At 51.7% G+C, this 23,861-nt stretch overlaps 1 protein-coding gene across 2 annotated transcripts in view; it reads right to left on the bottom strand.

Moving 5' to 3' along the window:
- PLXNA4 (plexin A4) overlaps nucleotides 1–19,621 on the bottom strand; it is a 455,411-nt gene extending 435,790 nt beyond the window's left edge. Inside the window, exon 1 of one of the 2 annotated variants that reach the window (XM_069801537.1) lies at nucleotides 18,535–19,621. The gene's annotated coding sequence lies outside the window, so the exon portion shown is untranslated. Of the gene's footprint in view, nucleotides 1–17,310; nucleotides 17,566–18,534 lie in introns of those variants that run through there. The other variant, XM_069801538.1, reaches the window with a different exon arrangement.
- Nucleotides 19,622–23,861: the final 4,240 nt, after the last annotated feature.

The following is a 23,861-nucleotide window of genomic DNA, read 5'->3' as shown; positions in this document are numbered from 1 at the left end:
ACACCAATATTTAATGTCAAGCCTGGAGTGAGTTACCAAATTATGAGACTTAATAGAATCAGGAGCAGCAACCCTTATTTACAGACTATTCCTATGTAAGTTAAAACCACACGAATGATGTGGGAGGATGGGGTGCACAGCGCCTGATGACATGATGCTGCTGTTACTTTGCCATCCCGCCATAGCTCACACCAGCACATGACACCTTGTCCTGAGAGGCCCTTCCAGCTCCCCCCAGTAAAATAACACGTTGCTGCTTGCAAGGGCAACCAGCGGCTCTAATCAGGACATTCCTACTAAGCTCGGGTCCCCATCTCCAGAAGTTTCGGTCTAGAAGCACCCCAGGGAGACAGAGGTCCAGGGAGGGGAAGACTTGGCCAAGGTCACACAGTGTCAGCGTGGATGGGACAGAGATACAGCCCATGGGTTTAATCCCAAACTCAGTGCCACAGCGACAAGACAAGTATTCTGCAAAGCCACGCATACGGCACCAGAGGAACCTCCTTTATAGCTGATTTTCTCTATTATCACCTCCTCTGGTGCATGTTTGAGGAACACACACCCACCCTAATGGCTCCAGAGCGGTAAATTCCCATCAGTCTGAAACCCATCCACTCCTCCAGCACTTTGCCAGCATCAGCAGAATAGGTGCATTATAAACTCGAGTGTCATTGTTGAAGTTACTTTAAATAGTTCAGTGGTCACCGTGTTCAGCTGTGAGTGTGCATGGATGTGTCCGGGGCGTCCTGAAATGATACAGCACAGAGTCCTGCTCCTGGCACCCAGCCTGCGGAGCCGGGGCGAGGAAGGGAGGAGGTGTCTGCTCCGGCTACTCTGCTGCTAAAGCGTTCTGCAATTTGCACGTGTGCCTCCCCATACCGACAAACCTCGAGAGGAGACGCTGTCAGGCTGCCATCAGCAGTGGCACTTTGTAGACAGCTTGCTGCTGCTGTAAAGCACACCTGCAAAAGGCAAAACCTCTCTTTCTCCTTCTGTAAATATCTTCCCTGGTTCAGATGCTCAGAAAGGGGTGGAAGCTGCAGGTTCTCTGCACTTTGCAGGACCTGACCCTTCATTTGCATGAACACATGCTTAGTGTTATCAACAAATCACCCTAGAGCAGCCACAAGGAGGGTGATGCAATTGTTTTAGCTATTTGCACAGCCTCATAATTGCAGATCCGTCATCACAAAGCATTAGCTGTGTTAGGATAGGTGTTACAAAGAAAACCCAGCACCAGAAACAGGCATATGAGCCCAATCAGTCTGCAAAAGATAGTTTATGGGTTTGCAATAACCAGTGGTTTCAGATCTGGGTTGTACTACCCAGAAGAAAGTGACTTGTTTGCTTAGAGTCAGCTGCAAGCAAAATGTCACCCCAAACTCTAATTTAATCCAGATCCAAACGCCATCTGCTTTGTTCATCTCTGCTCACACAGTCTAAAGGCACCTGTGTCTAAGACGAGGGGCGTCTTTAATGTGGGGGCATGGAAGGTCATCTCAGTTCATAAAATCCTGCTTATTAGAAATGGAGGCCTTGATAACACAGGTTGTAAGACCTGAAGAAACACTACAAAACAGATGCACAGGTGCAGAAAGAATAAGACCCACAGAGGACTGTCTTCCAAGTGCGTGCCACCCCCCAAGCTGCATTGCAGAGGGGGAGCCTGCCCTCATTTTCCCACTGCCTCCATCTCTCCACTCATCCCTCTCTCCAAAACAGGACTTGTTGCTCTCTTCCCTCACCTCGCAGGATCCCACAGCTGCTCTTTGAGTGCTGCACAAGTCTCAAATACTGTAAAAAAGCATGTAAGCCTGTGCCCACGCACACCTCTCCTTTGGGGATGCAGTCAGAACTGTTTCGACACGAGGTAGGAGCATCCCCCCTGCTCATGGAGAGCATCATCTGCGCTCCAGCCAAGAGGCTGGAGCACACGGTGCCTTGTCCTGGCTCCTGCGTGGCTGGGACATGCAGCTTGGGGATGGCTTGGGTGGCTGCAGATGGATTTTAATGACATGAGGCATGCACTCAGACAGGAGGCTGGGCTGAAATTTGCCCTCACTTCAAAGTTAGAGCCTGTAAATCTTTTGCTTTGACTAGAGGAAAAAAAGGCAGGGAGGCAGAGGGAGGGAAATGAAGTTTGGGTTGGTGGTGGTGGTGGTGTTTGGCTGAATTCTGCATTGGTTTGTACTGGGCGCTGCTGAGCTATAAGCAGGACGGGCCTGGGGAGCACATCCAGGTGCCACTTCTGGGCTTCTTTAGTTTTCTTACTTAGTAAAACAAAAGCATAGCGCTAAGTAGAAACACAGACTTCTCCAAAAAGCAGCAAGCCCAGCTAGCAACTCCCTTTGCCAGACTGACCCTTGCTAGGTCAGCATCAGCAAACACACTCAGGAAACGTAGGACTTGCCGCGTGGACCAAACCACGCTGCAGCAAGTCCATGGTCATGGCTCAATACCGTGGGCACGTCAAACACCGACCTGTCCTCTGTCTCTGCCGTAACTAGGAAATCCCCATCAGCTGCCTGCAGAAGGGAGCCCACAGCTCACAGCTGTGGTCCTGCCAGACACCCAAGTGCCAAGATAAAAATTGTAGTGGCGTACACAGGTGTAAAAATGCTATCGCAATTCAGCGGGTTATTAATAACAAGATATTTCTCCTCTGCGACCATCTGCATCCCATACACCCCCACAAACCCAGCACTTTCGTCTTCCAGCTACACCATTCTCTCTCTTATTGAGGGCAGATAATTCCCTTTTTTTCTTTGCCTTCAAATCATGCACGAAGGTAGCGCTCCACAGGCAGTTTCTCTGGTACGGTCCATGCAGACTAACATTGTGCCAAGCACCATGAACTCAGAACAGAGGTTTCTCTACCGAGGTGCCAGAAATAATACAAATAAACTCTTCTTCTCTCCCTGGCTTTATATCTACAGCTCCCACACATCACTACCAGCGGGGCTTTAAAACTAAAACAGACTGGGCCTACGTGGCTTGAATTTATTCTGGAAATTTATCTCTTCTTGCTGAAAGCTCTGTGTTTGCTTGATCTTCCTGCCTTCCAAGTCCTATAAGTGCCACATGTTGCACAGCTGGATTCCTGACAGAGACAGAAAACAGGAGGTAAGAGAGAACAGATTTTATATATATTTATATATACACGAATGCAATGGCCAAGGTTTTCAAAAGTCACCTGCGAACTTCAGCAAAGTAGCTTCAGATATCTCCAAGGGACCTATGCGCAGGAAACACAGAGCTCTTGAGTTTCCAAAAATCTGCTCTCCTTGGGCAGAAGAGGAAGGGAAAAGAAACAGGGGGCTCTGAAGGACTTGCTGCTCTGAAGATGCTTGAGACCAGCGCTTGCAGGGAAGGATTTGCAGAAAAAGCTGTATCATCAGGGACGGCTGGAGATAAGACAGCCAGGAGGAAGGATAGATCTGTGTGATGGTAAAGGGAATTGCTGACTACTTTTAATTCTCAAACTTGCTGGGGTGTGACTACTAAAATAATAATGTGTTTGTCCAGCTCCACGAGAATTTGTTCACCCTCAGCAGCCGTAACAGGGGAATATCCCCAGGCTCCAGCACAGCAACTGGTCCCACAGAGACATGGGCAGCAGCATCCACTTCCAGTGTGCCAAGCCAACTATAAAGCAAGGAAAGGTAAGGGGAAGAAAGCCTGTTCATCTCGAGTCGCATTTTTAAAAAATCACACCAAAGGAGAAAATGAAGAAAATGTTATTTCCTGTGAAATAAAGTATTGCACTCTGTAACAGGAGCGGAAAAAAAATCAAAACCAAAACAAACTAGAGATTCAGTTCATAAATACAGGAGAAGGTCAGCTTCCTCCTCACCAATAACTCAGTCCCGCAGGAATCGAGCATGGTATTTGATATAGAGCAGATATTTGATTCCTTCCTCTGTGTGGGAAGGCTGACAGGCGTCCTCCACCCCTCCGTCCACCTTCCCCACCAACCATGGGCCGGTTTAGGTCCCTTCTGCCGACTGCCCTGCTTCAGCAGCAACATAAACCAGCTTAAAATCAGCTCCCTCTTAACACTGAGCTGAGGAATGGATTATTTTTTTCTGTGCTTGAGAATAGGCAGTTGCTGTAAAATGGTCTGCCTCAGCCCAGCAACAAGACGACCTTGGAAGAAGCTAATTCTGGGTGGCAAAGTAAGGCACCCACTGGCAGAGAGCAGTGGAAGAGAGACAGGCGAGCACAAACCTGCACCTGGAGACCTTTTTGCTGATTATAAAATAAAGCTGTTTCTGCTGCCTGTGTTACTGGGGAAGGAGAAGCAAGACAGGAGAGAGGACAACCACCAAGTAAAACTGCTTCATGGAAGGGTCCATGTTTTTCTCTTCCAGCTCACTATTGCAGGTCAAAGGAGCACAGTCTTCAAGCATCACACTGTAACTTTTGCATATCCTTGTGCAGGTATGGAGAATCCTCAAAATTATTCTATGCACACACACACATACCCAGAAGGAGGGGGGGCAGAGCAGGAGAGCAGCCTGCATGGACACATAGGCTACTGCTGGGGGGGAAATGTGGCTGGACGCACCCCACGCATCGACCAGCAGGAGCCACAGACACGTCTGCGTGCGCACGAGTGCGTGCACGACCAAGGACTGAGAAAGCAGATTGTCGCCGAGTCGCAATCTGCTTGGGATCTCCTCCAGGCTCGTGGCACCTTGTGCTGCCCTCCTTGAGTGCTCATGGCCAAGCTCCAGCCGAGCCACTTGGAGGGATGAGAAGCGGTGCACAACCTTCGTCCTCTACCCCTGACAGTCCCTCAGTGACCCCTTTGCAATCAGCAAATCCTGGACCAGCACCTCCTGAAAAGCATTAAAGCAACCGAGCTCAAAGGAAACTGCATTCCCAGACACGAAGGTTTTTCCAGGATTGCACCATCTGTTCCCAGTCCTGCAGCGGAGCAAAACCTCAGACTTTTTCCTCTCTTCCCTCTCCTTCCTGCAAGCTAGAAAAAACTGTTTCCCACCAGCGCCTGACCAAGGGATGTTGGAGGAAAAAGGAGAACTGGACTTGTCCTAAATCCCTCCTAACTCTGGCTGTGCAGCAAGGCTGCTCCTCCTTCTCCAGAAATCTCATCCTGGACCTACAAGACCTTTTCTGATGTGACTCTTGCTGGACACCGGGTGCCCACCAAAGCCGCTCTATCACTCCCCTCCTCAGCTGCACAGGGAGGGGAGAATATAATGGAAGTCTCATGGGTCGAGATAAGGACAAGGAGATCACTCAGCATTTACCGTCTTGGGCAAAACAGACTCAACTTGGGGAAATTAGTTTAATTTGTTACCAATCAAATCAGAGTAGGTTAATAAGAAATAAAACCAAATCTCAAAATGCCTTCCCCCCACCCCTCCCTTCTTCCTGGGCTTAACTTTACTCCCCCTTTTCTCTCCCTCCTCCCCCCCAGTGGCACAGGGGGATGGGGATGGGGTTTACAGTCAGTTCATCACATGTTGTCTCTGCCACTTCATCTTCCTCAGGGGCAGGACTGCTCACACTCTTCCCCTGCTCCACTGTGGGGTCCCTTCCACAGGCTGCAGTTCATCATGAACTGCTCCAGTGCGGGTCCCTTCCCCGGGCTGCAGTCCTTGAGGCACAGCCTGCTCCAGTGTGGGTCCCCCACGGGGTCACAAGTCCTGCCAGCAAACCTGCTCCACCATGGGCTTCCCATGGGGTCACAGCCTCCTTCGGGCATCCCCGGGCTGCAGGTGGAGATCTGCTCCCCCGTGGACCTCCCTGGGCTGCAGGGGGACAGCCTGCCCCACCGTGGTCTTCCCCACGGGCTGCAGGGGAATCTCTGCTCCGGCGCCTGGAGCATCTCCTCCCCTCCTTCTGCACTGACCTGGGGGTCTGCAGGGTTGTTTCTCTCACATGTTCTCACTCCTCTCTCTGGATGCTGTTCCACAGGTTTTTTCCCCCCCACTACTTAAATCTGTTCTCCCAGAGGCACTACCCGCTGTCGCTGATGGGCTCAGCCTTGGCCAGTGGCAGGTCCGTCTTGGAGCCAGCTGGCATTGGCTCTATCAGATACAGGGGAAGGTTCTACCAGCTTCTAACAGAAGCCACTCCTGTAACCCCTGCCACTACCAAAACATTGCCATGCAAACCCAATACACCTGAACTGTGGGAAAAATGGGCAACAATCTGTGAAAAGTGCAGGGTGAACAGATTGGCATTTTGTAACCATGTGTATTTTGCATTTGTGTGTAGAAATGTGCATATAAATGTGTATTTTTAGGTGTATGTATAAAACATACAAATATATATATATATATGGATGCATGCATGTAGTTGTATTTAAGGAAAAAGGGACCCTAGCTTCAACTACAAATGAATGAGAGAGCTGGGCACGTGCTGGTAGTACAATGCAACCCAAATTTCTTACACTGTAGGACAATCAAGACTTCTTCTCTGAAATGAATGCAAAAAAGGGCCCAAACAGCTGGGAAAAGGGTGATGCATGGGAGCAACTGCCTTTTCTCTGGCTCATGCGTAATAGAGAGAGCGTGTGTGTGTGTGTGTGAGCTGCAGATGAGTCAAAGTCTGAGGGCTGCCTTGTGTCAGCCATTGACTGTGCCAATGACAGCAGTTCCCGACAGCCTTTAATAACACCACTTACAGACTCTGGAGCAGGGGGGCAGGCGAGGGGGGAGGCGAGCCCTTCTCCTTCAGGCTGGTGCACAAGCCATCCCACATCCTTGCCAAAATGTCTTACAGGCACCCGCTGACGCCTCCGTAATTGCAGCCCAAGCTGCGACATGTTATCCTAAGAGGTAACAGAGGGTAAAGCCGGGAGAACAACCTTGGGTACACGGGAGGAAAGTGGTGGGTCCCACGGCTGGGAGGACACGGGGACATGCTGGGTAGGGATGGAGCAGGTGGTGGCTTTGGGGGGGACTCATCCCTACGGCATTTCCCAGTGCAGCACCCGGTACCTCTGTGGATTCACACTGCAAACACGCGGGTTTACACTGGGAAGCAACCAGGAGACAAGAAGTTATCTCTACTTCCATGCAGAATAGGTAAAACAGAAAGAAATATGTACAGACAAGCAGGTCACACTGAGAATACACAAGCCCCGCTCCCTGCCTGCACCTTGGTTCCTCAGCATGGAGGTGGGAAATAAGTCCCCACCAGGTCTCACGGATGCTGGAAAATGCAGATTTGTGAAGATGCTAAAAATCCTCAGTTTAGTCCAGATTTGGAAAGCTTTGAAAAGAGCTTCAGAGCGCATCATGTTCTGATTATTTACTTCTCCAAGCTAAGGAGAGACCTACTGCACACACCGCCTCCTGGAGAGGCGGAAGAATCAGGCATGTAAAATAAGAAGGAAATGGAAATCGAGTTGATAGCTCCTTCCCCTTCCTAATGGGTAATACTTACCTAATTATGCCCGCTTGCCATTTCCTTTCCCTGCTTTCTTTGAGATATTATGCAGAGAGAAATTTGTCCTAAAAGTTGTTACTTTCATTCAGAGGCATCCCTTTGAGCTGTTTGCCTTGCTGAGGCAGGCAAGGGCAGCGACTCCATTATAAGGGAGTCAAAAAACCCTCCTGAATGCCTCTGACAGGCGTTGGTTTTAGCATCCAGCTCCTGCTGCGCATGGCTCACCTCTCTCGCCTCCCTTCTCCATCCCTCACCCAGGCAGAGGGGTGCAGCTCCAAGGATGCCTCCTGCCTCCTGCCCTTGCTTGGCCAAGGTGAGCAGCTCCTGGTCTCTTGGAGCCCCTGCAGAAGCCAGGCAGGGAAAGCCAGAGGCTGTAAAGATTCTCCGAGTCCAGCAGCCAAAATGACTCTGCCCTCAAGCAGATATGGAGAGAAACATGAGACTTGATGGTCTCACGGTTGGTGGGATCCAAGGGGACACCCCACACCAGGCCCCAGTCCATGCCACCGTTTGGATGACTTCTCTCTAAATGCATCGGTGTCACAACCCCATATCCAAGCAGCTGGCTGCAGGTCAGGGTGCAGAAAAAAGGGTGGTAAAAGCAAAACACGACCCCCCCCCAGGCCCACATCAACAGGGGTGACCTGACCAAAACATAGCAAGCTTTCCTGTGCCACAGCCGGCTTCCTTTCAGAGAAATCCCATTTAGTGCTATGCTTCATTCACCAGGAGCAGGAGAGGGGTTGGCACGTGCAGGACGTGCAGGAGCGTCTCCCACTTCAGCAGGGTGATTCCAAACGGATGCCCCATGCGACCCTACGCTAACGACTGAACACCGCACTTGCGGGGTGGGTTGCAGGGGTTTCTGGCACAATGAGGGGGGAGCATTCAGCCCTCTAGACCCCCACAGTGGACCCCCCCATCCTCCCCTCCACCTCCAACCTACACTTCCCTGGAAGGCCCCCTCTGCCCCCCACCCTGAGCCCTGCTCTTGCACCCCAGGTGTTTTTTTCTCTTCTCCACAGGGAGCCCGGCTTCCAAGAAGGAAAATACAAAGCCCAAAGGGATTGACTTCAAGCAATGAAACGGGCTCTGCAAAGGAAGGTGTTTTATTCCTGCTCAAGGGAGTGCTTTAAAGAGCCTCCTTTTGTTTCCTTAAAGGCTGGGAAGGATGTTTCCCAGTTCCAGCCTGGCTGGCTGGGGAAGGTGGAGACCAAGAGGAATTCAAAGAACTTCAAGGGCCACGCTCTGCAAGCAACAGCAGAGATTTCCCCACGCCCAAGTCCCTCCACGTCCAGCATCCTGCACTGGTCCAGCCATTCCTGCATCCCTCCACACCCTGCAGGGGCTCGTCCCTCCGGGGGAGCATCTGCAGCAGCTGCACAGAGAACCCAGCGCTGCACCTGCAGCAGCTGTGCGAGGAGGGGCTGAGCCATCCCCCCTGCAGCTACACCGAGCAGCCCTGAAACTTCACCTCCGAGTTGTTAATCCTGCATGGAGAAAAGCTGTGTTGTTTTCCTTTTTTTTTTTTTTTTTTTTTTTTTTTCCCCCCACCAGGCATTTTCCAGGGAGTCCTTTAGAGCTAGGAGGGGAAGAAAGAAGAACTGCACAGCTAATCCCTGCTGCAAGCCTTCCCCTGCCCCAGCCAAAGAAGAAAAGCAGCCCCGGTCCTCCTGGTGCCTCCAGATATCCCTCCATCCTCCCAGCGTTCACCTCCTGGCCCCTCTGCAGCGGCTGCAGCATCCTCAGGGCTGCCAGGGTGTGAAGGACAGAAGGATGGAGGGAGGTTTCCTTGCAGAGCCACCTCTGCAGCGCTGCCAGCTTCGAGGAGAAGCCGTGAACCCGGTGGCTGCAGGCAGGAGACCCAGGCGTCTGGCTTTGCATCCCCGCCGCGCTGCCCGGCCGTGCGTTCCCCAAACCCGTGGCTGTGTACGAATGGGCTTCTTGCAGCTGCCCCTGCTGCAACTCTCAGCCAGAGCATTGCTCAGCACCCAGCTTACAGAAGATACACGCTCCTACCCCCCGCACCCATTCCTGGGGAGCAAGACCCCCCCGAACCAGGCTTTGTCCCACCCAGGGCAGCTGGAAAGCGATAGTTAGGGCAGGCAGAGCGATACCCTCAGCACCTCTTGTTCTCCTTGGCATCTTGCAGGCTGCAGCCAGCCCTGGGGGGGGGCCTCCCCTGCACAGCCTGGCTGAGTGCCCAGCTCCAGGGAGGGCTCAGGCAGAGCAGGAGCCTGGGACAGGAGCACCGGAGGAGCTTCCCTGCCTCCCGGTGCGGAGGGATGGGTTTGCAGAGAGGGGGGGACTTCAGCAAGCAAGGAGCAGCACATGCAAAGAGATAAGAGAAGGTATTTACCAGGCAATCACTACAAGGTCCTGTGAATATAGTATTTGTGATGGATGAATAGACATATTATTACAGAACTTAATGCAAACCCTTTGCGCCAAATGGTGACATGCGATTACTAGTTTGGAAATAACTAAGCTCATTATAATGAAACGCTTCACTCAAATCCCCCTCCAAAGGATGGATCTGACGAAGGAAGGAACCTGTGACGGGAACATACTGGGGGGATTTGTTTAACCAGATCAGCCCGCTGGGCCAGCACAGCACGGTTGCTTGCCTCCAGCGTGGCTAAAGCCTGGATTGCCGGGAAGCGTAACCCACCAACCTGTGCGGACAGGGTGGGCAGTATCCCATACCCGGCATCGGGCTCTTCTTGGCACAACCCTGCGTTTAAGAGATGAAAAGAAGCACCTTTCAATAATAAATAATAATGCTAACTATGTGTTTCTATAGCAACTCATCACCATAGCAGCTAAGCGCAGGAGGAAAACTCAGAGCTCATCCTGCCTTCTTCAGGGTGAGGAGGCAATCGCCCTCCTGGAGGTGGCTTCGGTGGAGGCAGAGCTGGGACTTAAACCACCAAGTCACCCTCCAGGTTGCCCCTGAGCACTGCCCTCCCCAGGGTAGCTGTCTGGGAGGGCACTGGGTGCTCTGGAGAGGTGAAGCCTGGGGTCCAAGGGGTGATGGGGGTATGCAGCCTCAAAAGCACCAGGCGTCGAAGTCATTGCAACCCTCCAAACGAGCCCTGGGGCTCCAGGGTGGCTGGAAGGGAAGGGAACTGTGGCATGGGACAACCCCCCCTCTTCCCCCCCATCCAGCCAGGACACCACGAAGGGGAGAGTACAAAGGGTGAGACACAACCAAAAGGAGGAAATGCCCAAAATTAGCCATGCAAATACCCCCCCTGCAACACACAGACATCTCAGGGTAACAGCTTACAAAACTCCATGTGTTGCTCTGCTTTTAGCAAGAACCAGAAATGTGCATCAAAACCCTGATCGATAAAAGGGCTTTCCCAAAACAGCCCAGAAACTGACTTTTATAAAGCTAGCAAGGCAAGCAGACATGCCCATCCTAATTTGGGTGTGAGGTTTGTTTGAGTTTTTTTTCCCTTAATTTTCCCATTAAAGAAAAATCCAAGCAAAAGCCTTTGATTAGCTCCACAACTGGTGTGGTCGTATTCCCAGCTCACCTCCTTTCCCTGGCAATGCCGTAGTGACAAAGCCTTTTCCTCCAGTGTAGAACAGCCTCTTGCTCCTCACCACCTCTGCAAGCCTCTTCCCAGCCAGCTGAAGAAGTTGACATTGCCCAGGGATGGGACAGTGGCCGTTAGTGACTATTAGCCGTGTACATGATGCTGTTCCTCAGGCTGCTGAGTGAGTTCCCAGCCAGAACCTCCCTGGTTTTATCATCTCACTTACGTACAAAAAGTGAGTAATTTGTAAAGGTCATTAGAGCAAAATGACTATTTGATGATGGCTAAAGGGCCAGTCGCTTCTACAAGACCACCCCCATTTGACAGATGGGGAAACAAAAAGCCAAGGGACTTGCTGAGTGCCATGGGACAGCTCTCTGGCAAATCAAAGTCTCCCTTTGGCAGCCCAGAATAAGTTTCCCTAAAGTAAAATAAAGCTGTGTTGCACACCAAGCACTTGCTATTCCATCAATAGGCAATTGTAACAGGATACACCTCCTTAGTCTCTAAATGAGTTTTCTTTCCAGCACTACATTATAGACAAATCCCCTGCCACAAAAAACAAATAAATCCCTTTTCACAATCAAATATGCTCTAACCAAGTCAAACAGGGCCACACGCACGTGCGGCGAATGTGCAAACCTTTTCCCAACTTCCCAGCACGACCATCTTCCCTTTGGGGGGTAGGAGAAAGGCAAAAAGGAAGGGAAAGAAAGAACATTAATAGAAGAAATGAAGTGGCAATTTCCCAGTTCAGCTGGGGATCAATATGTGGGCTCCTCGTGGTTTCTGTTTCAAAGGGGACGAGCTCTCACCGCCGAAGCCCAGACTGACGCAACGCCAGTGCTTGACTTATGAGTACTTCTTCTCGGCAAGATATTTTTAATTTAAATCTTGCTGCAGTTGAGTACGAAGCCATCCAGGCTTTGATTTACTGCTAATTCCTCGCTCCGAATCCTATAACTCTAAACTCAAGTCACCAAACAGTTTAACGCCGAGACACTCACCAGTGAGGCTCTTCATGAATGAGCGTCAGGGGGCTGCGGGTGGCAAGTGCACGTTCCTCACTTCAGAAGAAACAACAAGTATATAAATATTAACCATTACACGCAGTCCCGAGTCCAGCATCACTTCACTATTTCAAAGGAAAACAATACTGGGATTAAAGAAACCTCCACCACCCTCACGTTTCCTTCCCCATGTAGTGTTTTATGCTCAAGGAGAAATAACAAGCAGGTCGGGGTGGCTCATTTTGCAAACATTTACATGCATTTGGTGCAGCATTGGCTGCGAGGGTTCACCAAGCATCAAGATTTATTCCTCTGGCCCTTGCATGAGCTCAGAGGAGGGGGAAGCGTGTGAGTATATATCATGCAAATGCCTGTAATGGAAACCTATCCCATATTATCTGGATTAGATCCACACATTCGTCCTGTCAGAAGGACAACACAAATTCAAGTGCCAGTCAGCATCCCTAGATTTATTGCTAATGGCTTGGTGGGAAAGCCCCAGCAGACCACTCGTGTATGGATAATATAGTTGGAAGGAAACTCAAGAGATCGGATATAGAAGCTGAGGGAGATGGCAATGCAAATTTTCCCTTCTGGGTCACCAGTGCAAATCCAGCCACGCTCAGCGGCAGTTTTTGTTTATTCCTATGCAAAAGAAGCCTGTGAATCTCAGCCTCTTGGCTTTTGGGTCTGGATTTCTGTTTCACAGCATGCAGTATTTAAAAAAACACTGGAAAGCCTTGCCGGCACGAAGCCTGGAGTAAAAGCAAGTCACAGAGTCTGCAAATGACCTCTCTCTTTCTACTGAAATGCCCCCCAAGTAAGGTCAAAGCCACCAGCTGATAGGCAGCATAGTGGGGATGGAGGTTTCAACCCAATCACTGCTCGGGCTCAGGTCTTCAGGCTCTCCTCCAGCCCTGAGAACTTGGTGTCTTCTACAAACATTAATATTTGAGAGAGAAACAGCTGGGAACATTATACTTCAGCAAAGAGTTGGCTTCCTCCATGGCTCCAGGAATCACCTTTGAAGAGCGCGTGTCCCCAGCAAGGTTCACGTTAGCTGGAGCACTGAGCTGCATGGACTAGGCATGTCTAAAATGAAATGACCATTGGGTTTCCAAACCAAAGGGTGCCCATTCAAAGCCTTCAGAGCATCTCTAAGGGCTCACAGAGAGTTTTGGGTTTTTTGCAAAGGGAAGGGTTGCAGGACAGATGCCACACTACACTGGCTCCCATTGCAGGGGATGCAGCGCAGAGACTTGGCACCCCTTACCTGGGTGGCTGCTCAGAACCTTATGAGGCGCAACTAAGCAAGGATGAGCCAAACATAGCAGAGCACATGCACCAACAAAGAACAAAGAAAACCAGACAGTTCTAGTGGGATGAGTCAAAAAAAGGAAAACAACAAAGAGGAATGCCAATTCCAGAAAATTGCCACGCAAACTGTCAGTATCACATCACATCTCATTTTTGCAATGATCTCTCCATTCCCAAAGGTGATTAAAAGCATTTTGTACCCACTATTAAAGATACGGGAACCAAGGTTCATGAGAGCACAGCTGTCCCCTGGCCAATGCACTAACCCAAGATGATATTTTGTCATTTTAACTGGAAAAATTTCAGTCCTGGAAGTGTCCTGTTCTGGCCAAGCACCGCTCTTGGCTGTTGAGGCATAGGCTCAAGGGCAGGGGACCGCTCACTGCTCCAAGTACCACTTGGGGTTCAGTTTGTATTTCATGGGGTTGAGTGAGGATTCCCATCAATAAATGCAGACTGAGCCTTTTGCCTCTCCGTGCCTCAGTTTCCCAACCTGAACCAGGGGAATGAGAATACTTTCTGTTTTAAAATACTTCAGATTTCTGAGTGAAAAAGGTCTGGGGAGCCCTATGTATTTATTTCCGTATTTTTGGTCGCAGGCTCCTTGAGAGCTCAAACATAAGGGATGTAAAGTGCTTTTCACCCGAAGACAGTCATGCAGGGAAGCACACTCATCACTGATACCCTGCAGTAAGTCAGTGGGTTGCCCAGACTGCACAGACGGGAAGTCTCATTGCTTTGGGTGCCTGGAGCGGTTGGTGTCCATTAACTGAGTCTTGCAAGCAAGAAGGAGGGAGTAAGAAAGAGCCCTCTGAAGCCTCTCGTCACCCTGGTGGGGACCAGAAAGGGCTTTTTATTTGAGCATCAAGCAGTTTGAGGGCTTTACTATGGGAAACAGTCATAATCCAAATTGCAACCCTAGCTGGGGAGGGGAATTCATGGGCAGGACGTGAGACTTTTGAGTCCCAGCACTGTGGCTGCAAAGGGGTGACACTGGGTCTCAGTCTCAGCTCTGTGGGTCCTCACTTTAAGGGGGTATTGCAAATAAGAAATCAAGAAGAGCCAAGTGACTCCTAGGACAGCATGCCATTCTGCTCAAAAACACCTGTAGGCAATGCCAAGCCGCAAACTCTGGCACCGCTAACTCCAAAACTCAAAAGCCCTACCTCTAACACCCTCCCCACGTAGGATCCCAACGCGGAGCACGAGCCTACCGTGCCAGCTTCATTGTCAGCTTTTTAGGAAGCTTTTCAGAGTTCCTTTCCAAACAAGAAATTAATTCCTACACAGCGTTAACCCTCAGCATACCCAAGTATCGTAAGACGTAGAAGGCTTTTCACCGTGGGGCATGTGAGCGCGCAAATCAAACCCCAGCACTCCGGGAAGGAGGTAGGTTTTATTGCAACTGCTCAACATCGAGGAAATTGGAAGACAGAGACAAAGCAATTCAGTAAAAGGAAAAAGATGCAACACAAAAGGGGCTCCAGCATCCCTCCACCCTTCCTCACCCTGCAGAAGTAGAGGAGTCGACACAAAACGGGCTCCGGCAGCCCACTGTCCCCCGGGATCTGGCTGCCAAAGAGGGTTTCTGCCTTGCCGGCGGCAGATAGCCGCTCTCATGCCTGCGCTGAGCCCTTTGCTTTGCCACATTTCCAGGCTGTCTAGCACTAGGCTCGCTGCGGATGCAGAGAAGGATGCTGGCAGGTGAATGCATGAGGAAAGGCTCGAATATTTCCTCTCCCCGTGGAGAAGTTCAGCATCTCTCTTAGGATTTGCAATAGCACTCATTCCTCCACTAGCCAGGTGCCGGATTGCACACTGAACAGATTTAACACCAGTCTTCAGCGCCTACAAGGCAGTTACAATCATCAAGCAAAAGCTTCCCAACGGCACCGTGTTTGATCATCAGCCTGTATTTTAAAACGCCCATCTTGGACATAAACAACACTTAGATCATGCGGCTGTCATTTGTTTTGCATTTTATTGATATCGCCGAGCGCTGCGCATTTAAGATGGGACAGAAAGGAAAAGCCTTGGACTGGTCCTTTTGGAAAGGAGACACCACCCCTATGGAGGATGGGTCTGGGCAGAGGAGGGAAGAATATCCCAGGTTTTCCTGACGGGGTTGGGGTTGCACGTTTAAACCTGGCTGCACACGAAAAGCAGACACGCATCTGTTGCACCGCTTGAAGCCCAGCTCTAGTGAAGGGTGTCCCCCCCCAAACACACACAAACACACACACACACACAAACACACACACACACACTTCCCAAGGCAAGGAAACCACAAAGGGAACGCTGCTGCTCGCATCCCCCAGACCTTAAGACAGTGGCTTAGCCAGAGGGAGGGAGCACCTCATCTCACACCGGGAGGCACACGCTGTAATTAAAATCACAGACACGGCGAAGGCAAAAGCAACCCCGTTCTCCGCTGGTCCCACCCGCTCGCGGATTTAACCAGCTTCCCTAAGCAAGACCCGGGTGAAACAGAGAGAAAGAAAATAAGTTAGCACGCTTTACGCCTTCCGAAATATCCATGCGGGGCTGGTGCACGCTCAAGATAAGTCCCTAGAAGGCTGCGAGCGGTTTCATCGGCTGTAAAAAATCCCCTTGCCGCTGTTCCTTGTCCCCCCAGCAGAAGCAGAGCATCGCCCGGCTGTCCCCGGGGTCCCGGGCCAAACCTCCCCTCTCCGCACCGCTCCCCCCCCCCCGACCTGGGAAGCCTGAGACCCCCAAACCCTCGCATCCCAAGCATCGCATCCCCGTGCCGGAGGGAAGCCATGAAAAAAATAATAAAAAAAAATCAGGTGCGTTTCCAGCGAGCTCTTTGGCCAGGCATCAGGGCTGGAAAGCAAAGGGGAGCAGAGACGGGGTGGAAGTTTTACGGGAGAGGAGCACGGCCACCCGTTTTCCACCTGGTCCCTTCTACTCAGGTGAGACCTGCGGGTCCCACACCCGAATCCGGCACGGCAAACGCTCCAGTCCTTCCCAGTACGGGGAGCAGACGGGGCCCCAGGAGGAGGGTTTTCCTCCGGGCTGGGGATGGAGCAGCCACATGCAACCGCTACAAACCCAAACAGCACTGAGCCCTGCTGGGGCTGAGCAAGTGGGTTTGTTTATCTGGGAGGAACTCATCTGCTGCCGGAGTATTATATTTCCACCAAAAAAAAAGCCGTGTGCGGCCCGCTGTTTAGATCACTTCTCCCTGTCTACAGCATTTAAGGGCATATGTCTGATGAACGAAGAGCATCAATACGCAGGGTTCGGTTGCAGCACACACACGCACGGAGGAGGGAGGGTTATCGGCGCTGACTCCGCAGCCGGGATTTGGGCAAACTCTCCGGCACCTTGCACGAAGGGAAAGGACGGGTTGGGGGGGGTCCCCCCTTCCCTCCTAGGTGTTCCCCGCCGGGGGTGGCCCCTGTCCCCATCCTACCGGTCACCCGGGAGGGGCTGCTCCTCCCCGGGAAAAAAAAGGCTTTGCCTCCAACCCCGTCCAGCTGCAACCTCTTCGGGAGCAGGAAAAGTTTGCAAATGCTTCCAGCCCTTCGCCCGAAGAAAAAAAAAAAAAATCCACACACACACATACACACACACCCCCCCCGGAGAGGAGGAAAATCCGCAGCCGCGGATGGCCGGAGGTGATGAGGGACAGGCTGCCACGCTGGAGCCGCTACCTCCGGGGAGAAAAGTTGAGCCTTGTGCATGGAGAAGAAGCCATCGGGGACTCGGGGGGGGACACACACCAGGCACCACGTCCCCTCCGCTGCTACCCCCCCCAACAGCATCCTCCCAAACCGACCCCCCCCCCCCGGCTCAAGCCGCTGTCCGCGGGGGTCCCTGCCCGCCAGCCCCGACCCCCTCCCCGCCGCCCGGGGGTGGGCAGAAAGCAAGGGGAGGAGGGGGGGGCATCTCCCAGGGCCCCCCCAAATCCTGCCAGGTGCGGAGGGCAGGGACCGCTGACTCCGGGGCATCCTCCGGGGCATCTCCCGCTGCCCGGGCGGGGGGCTCCTTACCTGGGCAGGCTCCTCGCTTGCTTTGGGTGGGTTTTGGTGTATATATATATATATATATATATATAAATTTTTTTTTCTCCTCTCCTTTCCCCCCACTTCAGTCTTCAGAGCAGGCGCCGCATTGACACTGCAGATGGTCTCTGTGTGTGTGTGTGTGTGTGTGTGTGTGTGTCTCTCCCTCCAATCCCAAATACTCCACGGAGGCGGAACACGGAGCCCCTCTCTCTGCACTGGGCAAACCGTGTCTGGCTCGCCCAGAGCCGAGGGGGGGTGGAAAGGGAGGGGGGGGAGAACCGCAGCTCCAGTTTTCACTCCCCCCCCCCCCAAATCACCCCCTTCCCTCCCTCCCCCAGCCCTTCCCCCCCCCCCCGCCTCTAAATCAGCAAGGGAGTGGAAGGCGGGGGGGGGAGAGCAAAGACAGGCAGCCGAGCTGGCAGGAGGGTTGCAGGCAGGGGATGAGCTACAGAACCGTGCCCGGTTCTCTCCGAACCCGGCTCCCGGTTCCTCCGAGCCCGGCTCCGCGGCGCTGAGTGCCCGCCGGGGAGGGCTCGCACTGCGGCTGTCTCGCCAGCCCTTCCTCCCCAGCCTTCCTCTCCAATGGTGGCTGCGGGAAAGGGTTTTGACACCCAGGCTCTTTTCGCCAAAAAAAAAAAAAACCCAAACCCAACAACCCACAGACACACGCACACACACGCACCCCCCCCCTCCTTCTCTTCCAAAAAAAAAAAAAAAAAGACGGAGAGGTGTGGAAGTGAGGTGGGAACGCGAGCCCAGCACGCCGGGGAGGGACAATAATAATAATAATTTTTAAAAATAAAAACGCCAATAAAAATCCCTTTCTGTTTTTTCTCTTTTTTTTTTTTTTTTTTTTGCAGGGAGAGTGGCCAGTCGCTTCTCCTTTCGCCAGCCCACCCACCTCTGGGAGAGGGGAGAAGGCGGAGGGGCGCAGGTTGTCCCTGGAGGGGGGACCCCCAAGCCGCTTTTCGTCGTCCTAAAGTTTGCAGGGGATGGGGATGGGGACGGGGACAGGGACGGGAGCGGGGCCACCGCTCTCCCACGGCTGCAACTCCGGCTGCCTTGATTTCTCCTCCGGGTGCCTTCCCTCGCTCCTACTCACTACTGACACCTAGGATCTCTCCAGCCTGATTGGGCTAATTGGGAAATGTCGCTGCCCACCCCCCCCCCCAAAAAAAAAAAAAAAGAGAAAAAAAAATAATAACCAACCTCAAGGAATCAAACGCATCTCTCTGGCTCCCTCCAGCACCTTCCCCAGAAAAGCCCTTCCCGGCATCGCGGCTCTGGCTGGCATCTGCCTCCCTCTTCGCTCTCCGGTGTGTGCCCCGCTGCTCTCCTCCGGCCAGGACAGACCGCGGAGGGGAACGGATCAGAGCGGGCGAAGGGAGGCTCAGAGGAAGATCAGTCTCTCAGCTTGGGTGAGCAGTAATCCTAGAGAGCGACCGCAAGCTGCTCTGCCTGCCGGGTCTTCAGTTAATTCCTGGCAGCCGCAAGAATAATAGTATTTTTTTAAAAAAAAACCACCTCTTAGCGCTTACTGCCTGAGTTTTGTGTCCAGCAAGCTGCCGGCCTGGCTGCCCCACGAAGCAGACCCCACTCTACAAGTTCATTCCCCCCCCAGCCGTGCAGAGACCTGAACTCCTCTCTGCAGATAATAGCAGGGCTCTCCTGGAGCCGAAAGCAGAGCTGGCGGCAGATGGTGGGAAGGAAAGCGGGGTTCTAAGGGCGTCGATAGCAGCACGTAGCAACAGGGCTGCCTCCCCGGAGAGATCGGGGAGCCCCAATGCCGCGAGGATGGGCGCCTCGCGAAGGTCTAGGGAAGAGGGGATGCGAAGGGGAAGCGACTGGCGAGACCTTCTCTGCTTTCCGAGGTGTTGGCCGTGCTCACGTCAGGGCTGGGAGGTGAAAACCCTGGGGGTGATCCCGCAGCTTCCCCCCTACCCCGTAAAAGATGAAGGCATCCAGCAGGGATGCAGGGGGTGGCTGGTAAAAGGGGGTCCCACCGCTGGCGGCAAGCAATAGCCGTGATCAGAGGCAGGGATCGCCTCTCGGGAGGTACGCTGCGCAGCAGGACTCCCCCTCCTCCCCACAGCCTCTACCATTCACAGAAATCAGGCTTAATCCAAGCTTTGTATTTTTAATTATCTTAAATTTATGCCACAAGACACGGGGGCCGGGGGCTGTCTATTTGCATCCTCCGAGATATTTATTTTTAAACAATATCATGTTTTCCTTAAAACAAGTTTTATCTCTCTGGCGCGTGCCTGTGTGCACGTGTGTGTTTTGCCTGAGCTCTGGTTTACATTTCCTGATGGATGGATGGGGATTCAGAGCCCTTTTTTTTTAAGGTGGTGCATAAAATGTATTTATTATTCTTTATCTCCTGCCTTTTGCAAGGAGGCATTTGTTTTCATTCAGAGAAATGAATACTATGTGAAGCCTGAAGAGTAATAACACAGCAAAATGACAACAGAAGAGCGAGACAGAAATCTGAGAGATACAATGGCAGGTTAGTAACCTCTAAAGATCACTGCTGTTGTGAGCAGTACAGTATTATTTAATGTCCAGTCTGGCTTGCAGCTCCATTTAATAAAACATATGAAAATCTCTCGGAAATTTGGTCTTGCATTTAAAAGCGGGCTGTTCTGCTAAAAAGGGATAATCTGGATACGCTGAGATTACTTCCCGCTATCTGGCGGGGAGGAAGAAATTAATAAGAATTCTTTCTGCTTCTTAAGACAATGGCATGAGTCAATATATCCCTGCACTGTTTGGGTTCATAAAGGAGTGAGTGACAAATGAGACTTTATTTATAGGCCTTTTCATGAACTAGGCAGTGGGGGCGGAAAAGGGTTAGGGCTGGAAAACCCAAATGACCTCCCCTGACCTGTGAATAACTGCAGTAAAAGGGCCCAAGGACAAGGAGGGCTCAGGCTCACCCTGTTGTCATCAAGTGGATATTTTGCCCCTGGCCACAGTGCCAGCAGAGATCATGGGTCCCACCGGAGAGACACTGGGGACCCCCATTGCCCCACTCCCGGGGGAAAACCCACTGGGTCTTAGCACCGAACAGCACTAAAGCTGCTCTCAGCATCAGCTGGGAAGAGGCAAAATCACGCTGTCTCCACCCAGACAACCTCCCATGCCTGATTTCTGCCCCCCTGCCCCAAAACACTCCTTTTGGTCCCCACTGCTTGTGAAGTCCTGGATGCCAACAGCACAGCCGCAGCCCTCTGCGGTTCCCCCGTGCCGGCAAGTGGGTCAGCATCCTTTCGTTTTGTGCCTTGTTATCCGAGCTACACACAGGGGTCACGTCCAACAACACCCAAAGAGCAGAAAACACCTATTTTTCCGAGGACGTACATCAGTACGCTTTAAGACTCAACAGCCCCCAGTGACAAAGCAGGGGAGCCAATTAAAAAAAAAAAAGAAAAAAGGAAAAAAGAAAGAAAAAAGGGTACTGTAAGAAGTTGGGGGGGGGGGGGGGGGCTTTTTTGGTCTTGTTTTCTTTTCTCCCGCGCCATTTTACAAGTTTGTTAAACCAACATGGTATTTAAGTTGCGAAAGCCCGAGCTGCTTGTTAGAGCTGCGGGCTTGTGCCGAGCGCAGGCACCGCTAAAAACCTACATCGCAGCGCCATCTGCAGCGACCGCGCTTGGTGGCAGCTCTGGAAAGCCCTAAAACTGGGTGAAATCCTAAAAACAAAACAAACCAAAACAAAAACCACCAGGGAGAGGGCTGCTGGCTTACGAACTTGTTCCTCCAGGTCTCTTTTTCACCGTCTTCTGCCCTCCAGTCTTTCAGGTGTTGGAAGTTTAAACAACTTGCCCTGCTCTGCTGACATCTGAAAGAAAATTGGCCTCTCCTGGGTAGCTGTCACCGTCCCTGCCGCTGACAAAGGATGTCTTTATCATGCTTTTGGAGGGTGGAAAAATTCATTGCAAGCTGTTTTAAAAGTGGTCCAGGGCTCTGCATTGTCACTCCTGACATCCCGGGGTGAGCTCTGCCCCTAAGGGCAGTTTTCAGTCTGGGTGCTGGCTGCTGGGGTTGTTGCACTATCAGATTTTTGGCAGTTTTACCAGCCACAGGAAGGGTCATGTTGATAGAAAATGAGACAAAAATGCTCCAAAAAAAACTGCAAGAGAAGAAGAAGTTTGCAGGGGAGAGCGGGACTGTGTCACTTGGTTACCAGCCACTACCTTCCCTTCGGGTTGCAGCATCTTTGCAACCAATTTCTAATGATGGGTAGAGAAAAAGCCCTTGAAGGGATCCGTCCAAGCCATCCTCCATTTGTGCTTTGTCCAGCACGTCTTTGGAGTCTCAGGAGTCTGCACATTGGTTTATCTGGGAAACCCGGGGTGTCCTGGCACGGAGCGAAGCTGTGCAAGGTGCCCTTTCTCCTCTGCCACTGATTTGCTGCACAGCTTCTGGCAACTCCCTTAACTTCCCTGCCAGTCCTTGCAGGTGTACTTTTTTTGGCAGATTTCTTAGTAGGACATTTATTAAATTACATTTGCATCAGTTATCTAATGTCTCCCACATCTCCTAGCCCTTTAGCAGCTACAATGCAGTGTCAACCAGAGGTGAGGCTTGCTTTCATTTTTTTTACCACTTGTTTGGATGGCTTTTGAGGGAAGCAAAATCTTCTTTCACACTGTCCCAGGGAACAAACCCAGCAACCGGCAGGAGCCACAGACCTGCAGGGTCTGACTGATCCCTCTCTTGGCTTTATTGCCAGGGCTCCTTCCCATTGGTATATACTCCGGTCTGTGTTAGCATCTGGCTTTAGACACTAGGTCACCAACCCCCAGTGAGTTACAGGAATCTTTCCAGAGTTATTTAGCCCAAATTTCCCCTCTCTGTTGTAATTTCAATACCCTTACCCCGCTTCCCATTCCCTCTTCTCTGTCCCCCTGCTCCAATTCATCCCTCCATGTCTCTACCTTGCCAGCAAGGTTCCACTGCCAGGTAGAGCCTGTCCTTCCAAGCAGACGCAGGCATGAGCGACATGCTCATTCCATATCCCCTGCCCACCCAGAGGGGATTTATGATATACTCAGGCCACCAGCATCATCTGCACATCTTCCCAACCCATCCACCCTCTCCCCGTCCCAGCCTCCCCCCGCCACCTCAGGAGCCGTCCCCCCACTCACCCCCTGCCCTCCCCCTTGAAATTCCCCCAAGAACAATTTTTCTCCTTCTCCCTTCAAATATTTGTCGACCATTATCGCCGCCGGTCACACCCAGGCTGTCATTTGTCCAAACAAAACAGAAGGGGGACGGCTGCAGAAGAGGGGCAGATGGACAGAGGCAGGGTGAAATGAGAGCCAGGGGAGCAGTCAGGCCATAATGATAAGGAGAGTATAAAACACAGGCTGGGGCTGTCGAATTAAATGAGGGGATGCCTGAGAGGGGCTACTTCAAGCCGCAGGAGACGAGCGAAAGGGAATAATATGGAAGCAGGCAGGTGGAGCGATAAGATACAACCAGAGAAAGTCGGACAAATTCATTGTTTTTTTCATTTTGGAGGACAATGCAAGTGAGAAGAGCAATCAATCCCTGCTCGGGAGGGCTGGAGAGCACCGGGGGGGAGATAAGGAGCGGGGAGGTTTCGCAGGTGGAGGGATGAGATGGAGAAATGGGTAGGGAGGCAGAGGAAAGCGGGCCAGGGACATGCAGGAGGAGCTGGAGACTGTCTGGAAGGAGAGAGAGGAAGGCTGGCTGCCAACACTGGAGACACACGGCTTTGAAAGGGGCTGCTGGATTTGGCTGAGGAGAAGCAACACTCAAATCAGAAGAAATCCAAAGGGAAATAGGACAGCCTAAAGAAGGGAAGGGCCTAATCCAGAGATTAGGGCTTTAATGTGGGATTTGAGAGCCCGGGTCAGACTCGCTGCTGTGATGCAGCTCCTGGGTGATGCTCCAGTGGGTACCACAAATGCAGGAGAGAGGGTAGGAGCCAGCCTGGACCTGCAGGGATTTTCCCGGGAAGACCCAGAACTGCCCAGTCCTTGCAATTGGTAATAAGCCTGGAAGGGCGTTTCGGGAAGTTTGCCTCCCTCGGATAGCAGGAAAAGAAATACATATATACTTTATATACTTTACAGCCTACCAAACCTCTCAGCTAATTGTGGATGTCAGTCGCGGCTACTTCTGAATTGGAGGTATTTATAAAGCCTCTTTCCTACGTAGCTTTGGCATTTTCCTCACTCAGAGAACATCTACCCAGCCACCTGCTTCCGCAAAACTTTTAGGAACAAAATCATCTCACTGCCTGTCAAACATGGATGAAACTGCCCCAAATCACCAGCAGATAGCACGGTGGCAAAAGGTTTGTTTTGTTAGAACACCAGGCCAAAAGAAACACCAGAAAAAGAAGCAAACCAAACACAACCTTCATGATTTTTTTGTTGCAACTCATGGTTTTTAAGGCAATCGCATGGAAATGGGCGGGAGGGAGAGGGGGGAAGGCTAGCCCATATCTTTTAGCATGTGGGATTGGCAGCACACAGAGTTACCCACTTAGTGAACGTGGG

Source organism: Haliaeetus albicilla, chromosome 14 (genome assembly GCF_947461875.1).
Source record: "Haliaeetus albicilla chromosome 14, bHalAlb1.1, whole genome shotgun sequence".
NCBI classification, from domain to species: domain Eukaryota; kingdom Metazoa; phylum Chordata; class Aves; order Accipitriformes; family Accipitridae; genus Haliaeetus; species Haliaeetus albicilla.
This window is presented reverse-complemented; position numbering and strand designations above follow the sequence as displayed.